General features: G+C 44.3%; 1 non-coding gene across 1 annotated transcript; it reads right to left on the bottom strand.

Annotated features, from left to right (window-relative positions):
• Positions 1 to 5,176: 5,176 nt before the first annotated feature.
• On the bottom strand, positions 5,177 to 5,295 carry LOC116368079 (5S ribosomal RNA). Its single transcript, XR_004208475.1, has one exon. It is a non-coding gene; the product is annotated as a 5S ribosomal RNA (ribosomal RNA).
• Positions 5,296 to 13,593: the final 8,298 nt, after the last annotated feature.

Below are 13,593 nucleotides of genomic sequence, written 5' to 3'. Positions count from 1 at the left end.
TCCGCAAGGCTATCAAACAAGCTAAGCGCCAGTACAGAGACAAAGTAGAATCTCAATTCAACGGCTCAGACACAAGAGGCATGTGGCAGGGTCTACAGTCAATCACGGACTACAGGAAGAAACCCAGCCCAGTCACGGACCAGGATGTCTTGCTCCCAGGCAGACTAAATAACTTTTTTGCCCGCTTTGAGGACAATACAGTGCCACTGACATGGCCTGCAACGAAAACATGCGGTCTCTCCTTCACTGCAGCCGAAGTGAGTAAGACATTTAAACTTCACTGCAGCCGAAGTGAGTAAGACATTTAAACGTGTTAACCCTCGCAAGGCTGCAGGCCCAGACGGCATCCCCAGCCGCGCCCTCAGAGCATGAGCAGACCAGCTGGCCGGTGTGTTTACGGACATATTCAATCAATCCCTATACCAGTCTGCTGTTCCCACATGCTTCAAGAGGGCCACCATTGTTCCTGTTCCCAAGAAAGCTAAGGTAACTGAGCTAAACGACTACCGCCCCGTAGCACTCACATCCGTCATCATGAAGTGCTTTGAGAGACTAGTCAAGGACCATATCACCTCCACCCTACCTGACACCCTAGACCCACTCCAATTTGCTTACCGCCCAAATAGGTCCACAGACGATGCAATCTCAACCACACTGCACACTGCCCTAACCCATCTGGACATGAGGAATACCTATGTCAGAATGCTGTTCATCGACTACAGCTCGGCATTCAACACCATAGTACCCTCCAAGCTCGTCATCAAGCTCGAGACCCTGGGTCTCGACCCCGCCCTGTGCAACTGGGTACTGGACTTCCTGACGGGCCGCCCCCAGGTGGTGAGGGTAGGCAACAACATCTCCTCCCCGCTGATCCTCAACACTGGGGCCCCACAAGGGTGCGTTCTGAGCCCTCTCCTGTACTCCCTGTTCACCCACGACTGCGTGGCCACGCACGCCTCCAACTCAATCATCAAGTTTGTGGACGACACAACAGTGGTAGGCTTGATTACCAACAACGACGAGACGGCCTACAGGGAGGAGGTGAGGGCCCTCGGAGTGTGGTGTCAGGAAAATAACCTCACACTCAACGTCAACAAAACTAAGGAGATGATTGTGGACTTCAGGAAACAGCAGAGGGAACACCCCCCCATCCACATCGATGGAACAGTAGTGGAGAGGGTAGCAAGTTTTAAGTTCCTCGGCATACACATCACAGACAAACTGAATTGGTCCACTCACACAGACAGCATCGTGAGGAAGGCGCAGCAGCGCCTCTTCAACCTCAGGAGGCTGAAGAAATTCGGCTTGTCACCAAAAGCACTCACAAACTTCTACAGATGCACAATCGAGAGCATCCTGGCGGGCTGTATCACCGCCTGGTATGGCAACTGCACCGCCCTCAACCGTAAGGCTCTCCAGAGGGTAGTGAGGTCTGCACAACGCATCACCGGGGGCAAACTACCTGCCCTCCAGGACACCTACACCACCCGATGCTACAGGAAGGCCATAAAGATCATCAAGGACATCAACCACCCGAGCCACTGCCTGTTCACCCCGCTGTCATCCAGAAGGCGAGGTCAGTACAGGTGCATCAAAGCTGGGACCGAGAGACTGAAAAACAGCTTCTATCTCAAGGCCATCAGACTGTTAAACAGCCACCACTAACATTGAGTGGCTACTGCCAACACACTGTCAATGACACTGACTCTACTCCAGCCACTTTAATAATGGGAATTGATGGGAAATGATGTAAATATATCACTAGCCACTTTAAACAATGCTACCTTATATAATGTTACTTACCCTACATTATTCATCTCATATGCATACGTAGATACTGTACTCTATATCATCGACTGCATCCTTATGTAATACATGTATCACTAGCCACTTTAACTATGCCACTTGGTTTACATACTCATCTCATATGTATATACTGTACTCGATATCATCTACTGTATCTTGCCTATGCTGCTCTGTACCATCACTCATTCATATATCCTTATGTACATATTCTTTATCCCCTTACACTGTGTATAAGACAGTAGTTTTTGGAATTGTTAGTTAGATTACTTGTTCGTTATTACTGCATTGTCGGAACTAGAAGCACAAGCATTTCGCTACACTCGCATTAACATCTGCTAACCATGTGTATGTGACAAATAAAATTTGATTTGATTTGAACACTTATCCTCATTGGGGTAGGCTCTTACGGAATTTTTAATTTTTTAATTTTTTATTTCACCTTTATTTAACCAGGTAGGCTAGTTGAGAACAAGTTCTCATTTGCAACTGCGACCTGGCCAAGATAAAGCATAGCAGTGTGAACAGACAACACAGAGTTACACATGGAGTAAACAATTAACAAGTCAATAACACAGTAGAAAAAAAAGGGGCAGTCTATATACAATGTGTGCAAAAGGCATGAGGAGGTAGGCGAATAATTACAATTTTGCAGATTAACACTGGAGTGATAAATGATCAGATGGTCATGTACAGGTAGAGATATTGGTGTGCAAAAGAGCAGAAAAGTAAATAAATAAAAACAGTATGGGAATGAGGTAGGTGAAAATGGGTGGGCTATTTACCAATAGACTATGTACAGCTGCAGCGATTGGTTAGCTGCTCAGATAGCTGATGTTTGAAGTTGGTGAGGGAGATAAAAGTCTCCAACTTCAGCGATTTTTGCAGTTCGTTCCAGTCACAGGCAGCAGAGTACTGGAACGAAAGGCGGCCAAATGAGGTGTTGGCTTTAGGGATGATCAGTGAGATACACCTGCAGGAGCGCGTGCTACGGATGGGTGTTGCCATCGTGACCAGTGAACTGAGATAAGGCGGAGCTTTACCTAGCATGGACTTGTAGATGACCTGGAGCCAGTGGGTCTGGCGATGAATATGTAGCGAGGGCCAGCCGACTAGAGCATACAAGTCGCAGTGGTGGGTGGTATAAGGTGCTTTAGTGACAAAACGGATGGCACTGTGATAGACTGCATCCAGTTTGCTGAGTAGAGTGTTGGAAGCCATTTTGTAGATGACATCGCCGAAGTCGAGGATCGGTAGGATAGTCAGTTTTACTAGGGTAAGCTTTGCGGCGTGAGTGAAGGAGGCTTTGTTGCGGAATAGAAAGCCGACTCTTGATTTGATTTTCGATTGGAGATGTTTGATATGAGTCTGGAAGGAGAGTTTGCAGTCTAGCCAGACACCTAGGTACTTATAGATGTCCACATATTCAAGGTCGGAACCATCCAGGGTGGTGATGCTAGTCGGGCATGTGGGTGCAGGCAGCGATCGGTTGAAAAGCATGCATTTGGTTTTACTAGCGTTTAAGAGCAGTTGGAGGCCACGGAAGGAGTGCTGTATGGCATTGAAGCTCGTTTGGAGGTTAGATAGCACAGTGTCCAAGGACGGGCCGGAAGTATATAGAATGGTGTCGTCTGCGTAGAGGTGGATCAGGGAATCGGCCGCAGCAAGAGCAACATCATTGATATATACAGAGAAAAGAGTCAGCCCGAGAATTGAACCCTGTGGCACCCCCATAGAGACTGCCAGAGGACCGGACAGCATGCCCTCCGATTTGACACACTGAACTCTGTCTGCAAAGTAATTGGTGAACCAGGCAAGGCAGTCGTCCGAAAAACCGAGGCTACTGAGTCTGCCGATAAGAATATGGTGATTGACAGAGTCGAAAGCCTTGGCAAGGTCGATGAACACGGCTGCACAGTACTGTCTTTTATCGATGGCGGTTATGATATCGTTTAGTACCTTGAGTGTGGCTGAGGTGCACCCGTGACCGGCTCGGAAACCAGATTGCACAGCGGAGAAGGTACGGTGGGATTCGAGATGGTCAGTGACCTGTTTGTTGACTTGGCTTTCGAAGACCTTAGATAGGCAGGGCAGGATGGATATAGGTCTATAACAGTTTGGGTCCAAGGTGTCTCCCCCTTTGAAGAGGGGGATGACTGCGGCAGCTTTCCAATCCTTGGGGATCTCAGACAATATGAAAGAGAGGTTGAACAGGCTGGTAATAGGGGTTGCGACAATGGCGGCGGATAGTTTCAGAAATAGAGGGTCCAGATTGTCAAGCCCAGCTGATTTGTACAGGTCCTGAGTTTTCAGTCTTTATGTTTAGAATTGACTGATCTACACAGGGTTGAATGCAGTGATTTTCACATTTGCAGGTTATGTCCATCAAAATAACTTTTGGGTTCATTTAACCACTTCCGGCTGCTCCAGGAAGCTTAGTATCGACACAGGTAGACCTCATAGTGGCCTGATGGATTGTCATCGAAGACAGGTTCATAAGGCAATATTAACCCACATAGGCTTCAGGTTGAATTTAGGGTTGCAGGCAATGTATTCCTATTTGGAGAGGTCAGTGAAAACTGTTTGAGGTAGACACCTTCTTTTAACTGTTAAGGGTTAATGCTACACGGTCACGGTTAGGCTTGCACAGATCGGGAGGACCTCAGGAACGTACCTGAGGTCGAATTGTGCTTCTCACCCTAACGGTTCTCTCACTGTCACCCAAAAGCAAATGACATTTAGGGCCAGGCTTAATTTTGGGCCTACTTTTTCTCATGGTCACTGTGCTTAGACCGAGCGAGCTACGGTCAAGCGGGGCATCGCGTTGAATTCGGCACAGCCTAGAGATTATGGTAATACCATTGCAGGCTCTGTGTGTCTTTAAGCACCGCACTTTGTCACTCCATCCTTGCTGTGTGTGTGTGTGTGAGAGAGCTTTTCTTTGACATCTGTTGGCGAAAATGTTGTCGTGGACATAGAACATCTAATCGTGTTATATTTCTATTAAAAAGGTGTACTTTTGAGAGCGAAAACCTGAAGAAGCAGGGACAAACTGTCAACGGGGAATAGGGGGAATTATTATAAAAATAAAAATAAATTAGGGGGGGGGGGGGCAATCAGTCAAAACATTGAAGGGGATTTTACAGGGCCCTAATGGACTACAGACATTGACAGTCTCCTAGCCTAAAAACAAATGCTGAATGCACTGCCTAGATTTTGAGGTAAACTCATTGTCCATTATTTGATTTGATCAGGGCAGGGAAGCACTAACAAACTGCATTTAGTCCAATAAAAAGACACAACATTATTAGGGTGATAAATAAACGGGAGTTGCTCCACGCATGACACAAGAGAACCCTCTGCTGGAGCAAAATGCTTACAGCACCTGGTATTCCCAGGCGGTCTCCCATCCAAGTACTAACCAGGCCCGACCCTGCTTAGCTTCCGAGATCAGATGAGATCAGGCGTACTCAGGCCGGTATGGTCGTAAGGAAGAAATTAACTCTTGGTGCACTATATAAAGTCAAAGTGAGTCTGATTAACAGCTGTTGCATTTTCACAATTTAGATAAGCATCTTTGTGTCACTCAAAAAGTGGAATTTGTAGCACAGATTGTTGGATGAAATACAAACGAACCTTACTTATTTCAAAGCGAGGGCACATATTTCAGCCTTGTGGGAAAAAACAGACAAAGAGTTGAAATTCCACAAGGCAGTGACAAAAAGCTGACAGCACCTGGTATTTCAAGGCGGTCTCCCATGCAAGTACTAACCAGGACCAACTCTGCTTAGCTTCCGAGATCAGACGAGATAAGTCGTACTCAGGCCGGTATGGTCGTAAACGTGAAGTTAACTCTTGGTGCACTATGTAAAGTCAAAGTGAGTCTGATTAACAGCTGTTGCATTTTCACCATTTAGATAAGCATCTTTGTGTCACTCAAAAAGTGCAAAAAATTGCATATACTGTAATGCATTTGAGCCAATCAGTTGTGTTGTGACAAGGTAGGGTTGGTATACATAAGATAGCCCTATTTGGTAAAATACCAAGTCCATATTAGGTCAAGAACAGCTCAAATAAGCAAAGATAAACAGCAGTCCGTCATTACTTTAAGACATGAAGTTCAGTCAACCCGGAAAATTTAAAGAACTTTGAACTTTTCATCAAGTGCAAAAACCATCAAGTTGCAAAAACCATCAATCGCTATGATGAAACTGGCTCTCATGAGGACCGCCACAGGAAAGGAAGACAGAGTTAACTCGGCTGCAGAGGATACGTTCTTTAGAGTTAACTGCACCTCACATTGCAGCCCAAATAAATGCTTCACAGAGTTCAAGTCACAGACACATCTCAACATCAACTGTTCAGAGGAGACTGCGTGAATCAGGCCTTCGTGGTCAAATTGCTGCGAAGAAAGCACTACTAAAGGACACCAATAAGAAGAAGAGACTTGCTTGGGCCAAGAAACACAAGCAATGGACATGTGGAAATCTGTCCTTGGTCTGATGAGTCCAAATTCCAACAATGTCTTTGTGAGAGTAGGCGTACAGATGATCTCCGCATGTGTGGTTCCGACCATGAAGCATGAAGGAGGTGTGATAATGTGGGGGCGCTTTGTTGGTGACACTGTCTGTGATTTATTTAGAATTCAAGGCACACTTAACCAGCATGGCTACCATAGTATTCTGCAGTGATACGCCATCCCATCTGGTTTGCGTCTCCAGGCTGTGTAAGGGCTATTTGACCAAGAAGGAGAGTGATGGAGGGCTGCATCAGATGACCTGACATCCACAATCACCCAACCTCAACCCAATTGAGATGTTTTGAGATGAATTGGACCACAGAGTGAAGGAAAAGCAGCCAATAAGTTCTCAGCATATGTGGGAACTCCTTCACGACTGTTGGAAAAGCATTCCAGGTGAAGCTGGTTGAGAGAATGCCAAGAGTGTGCAAAGCTGCCATCAAGGCAAAGGATGGCTACTTTGAAGAATCTCAAATATAAAATATATTTTGATTTGTTTAACACTTTTTGGTACCTAAATGATTCCATATGTGTTATTTCATAGTTGTGATGTCTTCACTACTATTCTACAATGTAGAAAATAGTACAAATAAAGAAAAGCCTTGAATCAGTAGGTGTGTCCAAACTTTTGACTGGTACTGTATACATATATACAGGAGTAAGACAGATATAGCTTATATTGCCTGTTTGAGTATTTGTTTAATAGCCTACTGATTCTGTGAGCACCAAGCAAAATGTTGAATTAAGCAATTTCACAGATTCGGCTGTTTTTAATATTTGCTATGCTGTAATAATGGCTTTATAATTTTTAGTCGTTAGAACAGACTGGTATTGCTTAACATTTGCTTAACCTTTTGCGCGTAGGGAGCAGTATTTTCGTTTTTGGTTAAAAAACGTACCCATTTGAAACGGCCTATTTCTCAGCCCCAGAAACTAGAATATGCATATAATTGTCAGATTAGAATAGAAAACACTCTAAAGTTTCCAGAACTGTAAAGAAGACGTTTCCAGAACTGTAAAGAAGAAGTTTCCAGAACTGTAAGGAAGAAACTAAATGGCTGAAATGATATTGCGTCTTCAGCATGGACAGCACAATAAACAGTTGCTGTTATGTGGTGCCTTTTCGCTGCAGTAGGGAGAGTGAGACAACGTGCACCTGTCACACAGGCACTCGCTGTCATTTCTTTTAATACAGTGTCACCATCGGGCTCTTTCTTGAGTCATTTGTGTGTCTTAATTATTTGATTAAACAGTGTGCTTAAAGCATCAGCCAAGCTCAGTGCCTATGTAGGTGATTGTATTCAAACACATAGGCTGTGTCTGATATGGAAAAATACATTTTAACATTAGAACAGGATGACTCTCGGTCGACAAATATTATTTTTTGTCGGGGACAGCCCTGCAATCAGTCTTACCCTTGCTCTACTCAAAGGGCTGTATTGGAATGGCTTCATACAGTATCTACGTGTATATCATTGACTGTATTGTCTTTTTAGGCCAAGAGGACCAAGAGAAACAATGTGGAGCAGATCACTGATGCAGGTCATAAATGAAACTCTAATTTCACTGAATGTAATCCTTTTGCATGTAAATGTAATTTAGTATGGACATCTATTGAGCAGAGGACTAATAGCAGAGTGCACATGTTATACTTTCTTGGGTACTTAACTTCACAAAGTACACAAAGTTGGCTAATACATATTTGCCTCAGAAGGTTACATGTTTTCTGACTTCTTTACCTTGGTGAATGCTGCTTTGCACACAGGTCCCTCTACATCTGTGGAATTCTCTGGGATGGCAGTTCAGGGGACATCTCACCAGGGACAATCTAATGAGAAGATCCTAAGTGAGTGTGTCTCCAGGGCCTGTCAGACCAGGGCTCTTGACCTCCCTCCAATCGATCCGGATGCTTTCAACCCGATTATCATCCGGTTTCTGGAAAAACTTACTGAGGAGTATGTCCAAACTTCTATTGTAGTATTTGAATGCAATGTCATCTGGAGGATTTTATAAATTGTATGTGTGTTGGTGTGCTTTTTGGTGCTAAAAACATCTAATTATCTCCTATAGGCAATGGAGGCAGTTAAGCATTGGCAGGATGGACCCTGTAAGTCCCTTCACCCTGAAAATGATTCATAGATATATTAATAGATGTTTCAAGAATATTAGATACAAACGTTTTATCTATCTACAGTATCATCCACCATATCACAAACAGTTTCATTCAAATAGCTTTTTAGTAGCCTACTGCTTTTCATGCTTTCCAATGTATGCCACTTTCATGATTCTCATGAACATATGTGAGATTGTTGGTATCTCTTCGAGGAGCTTGGTTTCAGAGCCCGGCTATGAGTAATCTACCTACACTGTTTCGGTCCTACAGGCGATGAGGGCATTGCTTGCAGAGATGTGCCTGGAGATTGTGCTGTTTGTATCTGAGGCCATCCTGGAGGTCATCATCCCTGCAATTTTCCGTTTTGTACGGATATACAGCCATGTGTCTCCAGTATCCAGCAAAAGTCCAGAGGAGATGCTAAAACAAGGAGAGAGCAACCTCAATATCAAAGGTGCCAAATCTAGTCTTCGTCTGTCAACACAAAGTATAGACAGACTACTCACTGAGGAGTTTCAGACCAAGGCCACTGAATCGATCCGGGAGATTGTTAAAAGATTCAGGGGTTGTACATCATGTTGTTCTGGCACTATATCATCTTGTCCAACTCCTCGGATAGGTGAGATCAGAGACCTTATGATTGACCCTGAGGCCTCTGAGTTGGTAAGTACCTTTGTTTCAGACATGGACAATCTTACCCAGTCTATCAGGGCATCCTGCTCTCCTGCACAGGGTGAGCAGATCCTTCTTGAAAAGCATCAGAGTAAGATCTGGTCTTACACTGTTGGTTGTTACTACGACATGAAAAATACGCTGAAGAGGATTCTTACCTGTCCAGAAAAAGGGTATCTCGCAAGTACATTTGTGGAGAGCACAAAATATTATTTCACAATGGTTCCAACTTTGTGCCTAGACATCGGTCATTCCAGTAATGGTGAGGCTGACACATCGGACTCCATTTCTTGTAAACCACTTTTAATAACCCCCTCATCTATGAATGAACAAAAAGGACAAAGTGAGACCCCAAAACCTCTCTTGGCTCTCAAAAAGTATTTGCAAGACCAAGTCCTCCTTGACACCACAAAAGCGATTGCCAGCCAGGTTCTTGTCTTGTATAAGACTGAGGTGATGGAGAAGTTCTCATCTTCTGTTGGAGAGTGTGATTCTGAAGAGTCTCTGGAGGCCATTCTATTTGTGGATGGCATCATGTCTGACTTGAATGATTTCACCAGTTCGTGTTCCCCCTCACCATCTGAGTTGTTAGACAGTGAACAATGTCTCTCCCATCTCACTTTTCCACTTGGTCTGCAGGACAGCACCACCAACAGTGAATCTACCCAGAGTCTTCCAGTTATAAATATGAAGAAACTCTCCAGTGTGTCTTTCCAGACAAAGGCTAGAAAGGCAGTGAGCGAAGCTCTGAGATCTGTCAACCCCTTTACAAACAGCTTACTGGGAGACTCTGAAGCTGGACACTTTTGTAACAGATGTGGAGACTATTGTTCAGTCCATGCAGGCACATGAATCTGAAATTCTCAGAATTTCAAAAGTGAGCACCCTTCCTGCTGCTCGTATTATATATCATAGATTTCGAGAAATGCTGAGGCGGTTTCTCACTCCCTGCCAAGACTGTAAAGGTCATCGATGGTGTTACACCAATACATGATGAGACTCTCAAACAGGCTCCTAGTGAAAGTTTAGATTCTCAGGTGACTTGTAATAGTGATTCCCCAAGGAAATCCAAGCAGACCGTAAAACCTGTACCAAGGAGGTCATTAGTCAGATCCTCACTGTGTATCACTCTGAGGAATCCATGGAGGAATGCCTCTCTAGCCTAAAAGGAGATACAGAAGACCTGTCCAAGCTTTTGGATGCCGTTGTTTCTCAGATTGACGTCCTTGCCACATCCAAATCATATTTATATGTTGATGACTATGCTGTCAATAAACAGGACAATTTGCATGGTGAGATCAACAATGATGAAGAGGAAGCATCCTCTAGAAGTCTTAAATCCACAGCCTTTGACAAACTATGTACTGATGAGTTTCAAACTAAAGCCTCACATTTGGCTGGTGGGATCCTTCAATCAGGGTTGATTGGCATTATAAATACCAGCCTTGATGGTAGAAGTGCAGACATTTGTGTCCAGTAATGATGGTGATGATAGAGATTTCAAAATCCTTCAGAAGAGTGGAACTCCACCTTTGTTTACCTCTTCTCTGCACACCAATTCTGCAGCATCCAACATCGTCATAAGCATCACTAAAGACCTTAATAGCTTCACCCAGATGACTAAAATGTCTGATGCTTCAGAGTCTGGCCAGTTAGAGAGATCCCTGTCAGCTTCAACCCTTCCTGTCAGTGTTCACAACAGGGTCAATGTGAAAGGAAAGATCATTTGGCCAGGCACTGTTAACCTGTTCAACAATGTGTTCATCAAGGTCAAGGACTTTTTTGCCCAGCAACAACCGGTACTCCTAGACAATGTGGTTGAGGCCCCCAAACATGCCGAATCCATATGCAGAACAGCTACTTCTACACAAATGACTTACAATGAACATGAAGCCAGCCAGACCAGCATGGTAAATTATTCCAAAGCCTTAATTAGTCAGACTCTGATGACAATCCAGAGGAGAGTGTCTATGTCAGAGAGGATGAGCACCTCAGAAAAAGGCCTCTTGACTCGTTCCATCGTGGGCTCCATGTTGGAGGATGTTGACATGGTGAGAACTGATGGACACGAGATACACCGGCCATCCTCCTCAAAGTCCTCCCTTTCCATCACCTCTGCCATGACCAGAGGGTCCCAGAGTGATTTTACAAATTCTCTTCCAGGCACTCAAGTCCCCAATGAGTGGCCTGTTGAAATCTATTGTCCTATCATTAGGAGTTCGGTCATTGATATGAGTGACTCCTCAACTCATTCACAAGGGTCAACAAATTACACAAGGCAAACCATCTCTGCCATAGTTGACATTGTTATGGAGGTCATTCCAAGAGAAGATATGGAACACATAGCCACTGCAGATGATGTCACTTCTTTTACAAGAAGACTTGCGAGACTCAGCCCCAGGGACGGTCTTCAGAACTTCTCACATGAGCTCACTGACAAAGTTTATGAGCTCATAAAAAGTCACAACACCCCCCAGGCTCTTTTTGTGCCAGCTGGCAAGAGCGTGTCTGACTTTATTCTTTTGAAGCTGAAGACAGGATTGAATGCTTCTGAAGAATCCAGGGAGTTTCCATCTGACCTTGTGTACTCCTTTGCTACGGAGTCAATAAAACGTCTGCTACAGCAGATTGTCTTCTGGCTTCCTCCACCATCACAAGGATCCGATTTCTGCCAAACTATCATCTCTGATGGTTCTCTGCAGGAAACAAGTCGGCTTATCCCGAGCTCTTCTGCCACCTCCATTAGTTCCTCACAGGTTTACTGTGACACAAAGAGCCTTTTCACCAATATAATGGTCAATCAGGTCATGTATACCTGTTCTGTGGCCTCCAATTCATCAGAAGAATTATCAGAGTTGATGAACATAATCAATGGGTTGTCCCCAACTGATGCTGGAACACTTGACTCTGACAGACCAGCTCTCATGACCACTAACCGTCAGTCTAGTGCCAAATCATTGCTTAGACCCTCTCTGTCTGGCAACAGCACACACAACGGTGGAACTGTGGATTATCAAGTTTTAGGAGAGGTGGAATCCAAGATGGACAACAAAGATCTGGAGATGTCTAGTGTCTCTGTGCATCCATCAACTCCATCAGCCATGGACTCTGATACACATGCATCATTTGACTCCACTAGCAATGACTACACCTCTTTGGTACTTTTACTGATTGTTAGACTGCTGTCAATGATCACCCCTATCACATTACTGGAATCCTCTGACATTGGTGAAACATCAAGAGTTCTCACAAAGAGGATTCTGTCTGAGTTCTGTGGCACCTCAGGCCTTGAACCAACTCAAGCCTACCCCCAGAATCTGAAAATCAAAAAGATTTTCAAGGCTGTCTACAAGGGGCTTTTTCAAGAATTTGGGTCAGAGAAGATGCTCCAGGTTGCAATGAAGTCAACGGATTATGCATTTGACGATGCCCTGGTCAAATCATTAACTAGTGAACTATTAACTAAATGCAATGAGGCTAGCTCTTCACCTCCCTCAATGGCCCAGTTGTCATCATACAATGCACTTGGCAGTGACGAGGTAGGTAATTCTGGGCTTCCAACAACTGGTAGAAAGGAAAGAAGAGAGGAAGATTCAGCGCTCTCTGTGGACTCAACCCAAAGGTATATATGTCATCAAAATACAAATTATAAAGATTATTTTATTCATTACGTACAGTATGATGGTAAACACCGATACCTTTTGTGTGCAATTTCTCCTACTGTATAAATGACTGTTGGTTACCCAGAGTACAAAGCAGGTCAACAAGAAGAACCACTGCACTCCAACACCTTCCCAGAACCAGACCCCTGCCATCAGTGAAACAGGTAAGTCAATACACTCAAATGTGTACTGAACAAAAATATAAACGCAACATGCAACAATTTCAAAGATTTTATTGAGTTACAGTTCATATATGGAAATCAGTCAATTGAAATACGTTCATTAGGCCCTTATCTATGGATTTCACATGACTGGGAATACAGATATGCATCTGTTCGTCACAGATACCTTAAAAAAAGGTAGGGGCGTGGATCAGAAAACCAGTCAGTATCTGGTGTGACCACCATTTGCCTCATGCAGCGTGACACTTCTCCTTCGCATAGAGTTGATCAGGCTGTTGATTGTGGCCTATGGAATGTTGTCCCACTCCTCTTCAATAGCTGTGTGGAAGTTGCTGAATATTGGTTGGAACTGGGAACACGCTGTGTACACGTCAATCCAGAGCATCACAAACATGCTAAATGGATGACAAGTCTGGTGTGTATGCAGGCCTTTCGACATGGGTACATGCATTACCATGCTGAAACATGAGGTGATGGCGGCGGATGAATGGCACGACAATAGGCCCAAGGATCTCGTGACGGTATCTCTGTGCATTCAAAGTGCCATTGATAAAATGCAATTGTGGTTCGTTGTCCGTAGATTATGCCTGCCCACACCATAACCCTACAGCCAACACGACGCCATATACGTGGTCTGTGGTT

Source organism: Oncorhynchus kisutch, unplaced genomic scaffold (genome assembly GCF_002021735.2).
Source record: "Oncorhynchus kisutch isolate 150728-3 unplaced genomic scaffold, Okis_V2 scaffold1819, whole genome shotgun sequence".
Classification (NCBI taxonomy): Eukaryota; Metazoa; Chordata; class Actinopteri; order Salmoniformes; family Salmonidae; genus Oncorhynchus; species Oncorhynchus kisutch.
The sequence above is the reverse complement of the archived record's forward strand: the minus strand, read 5'-3'. Positions and strand labels throughout refer to the sequence as shown.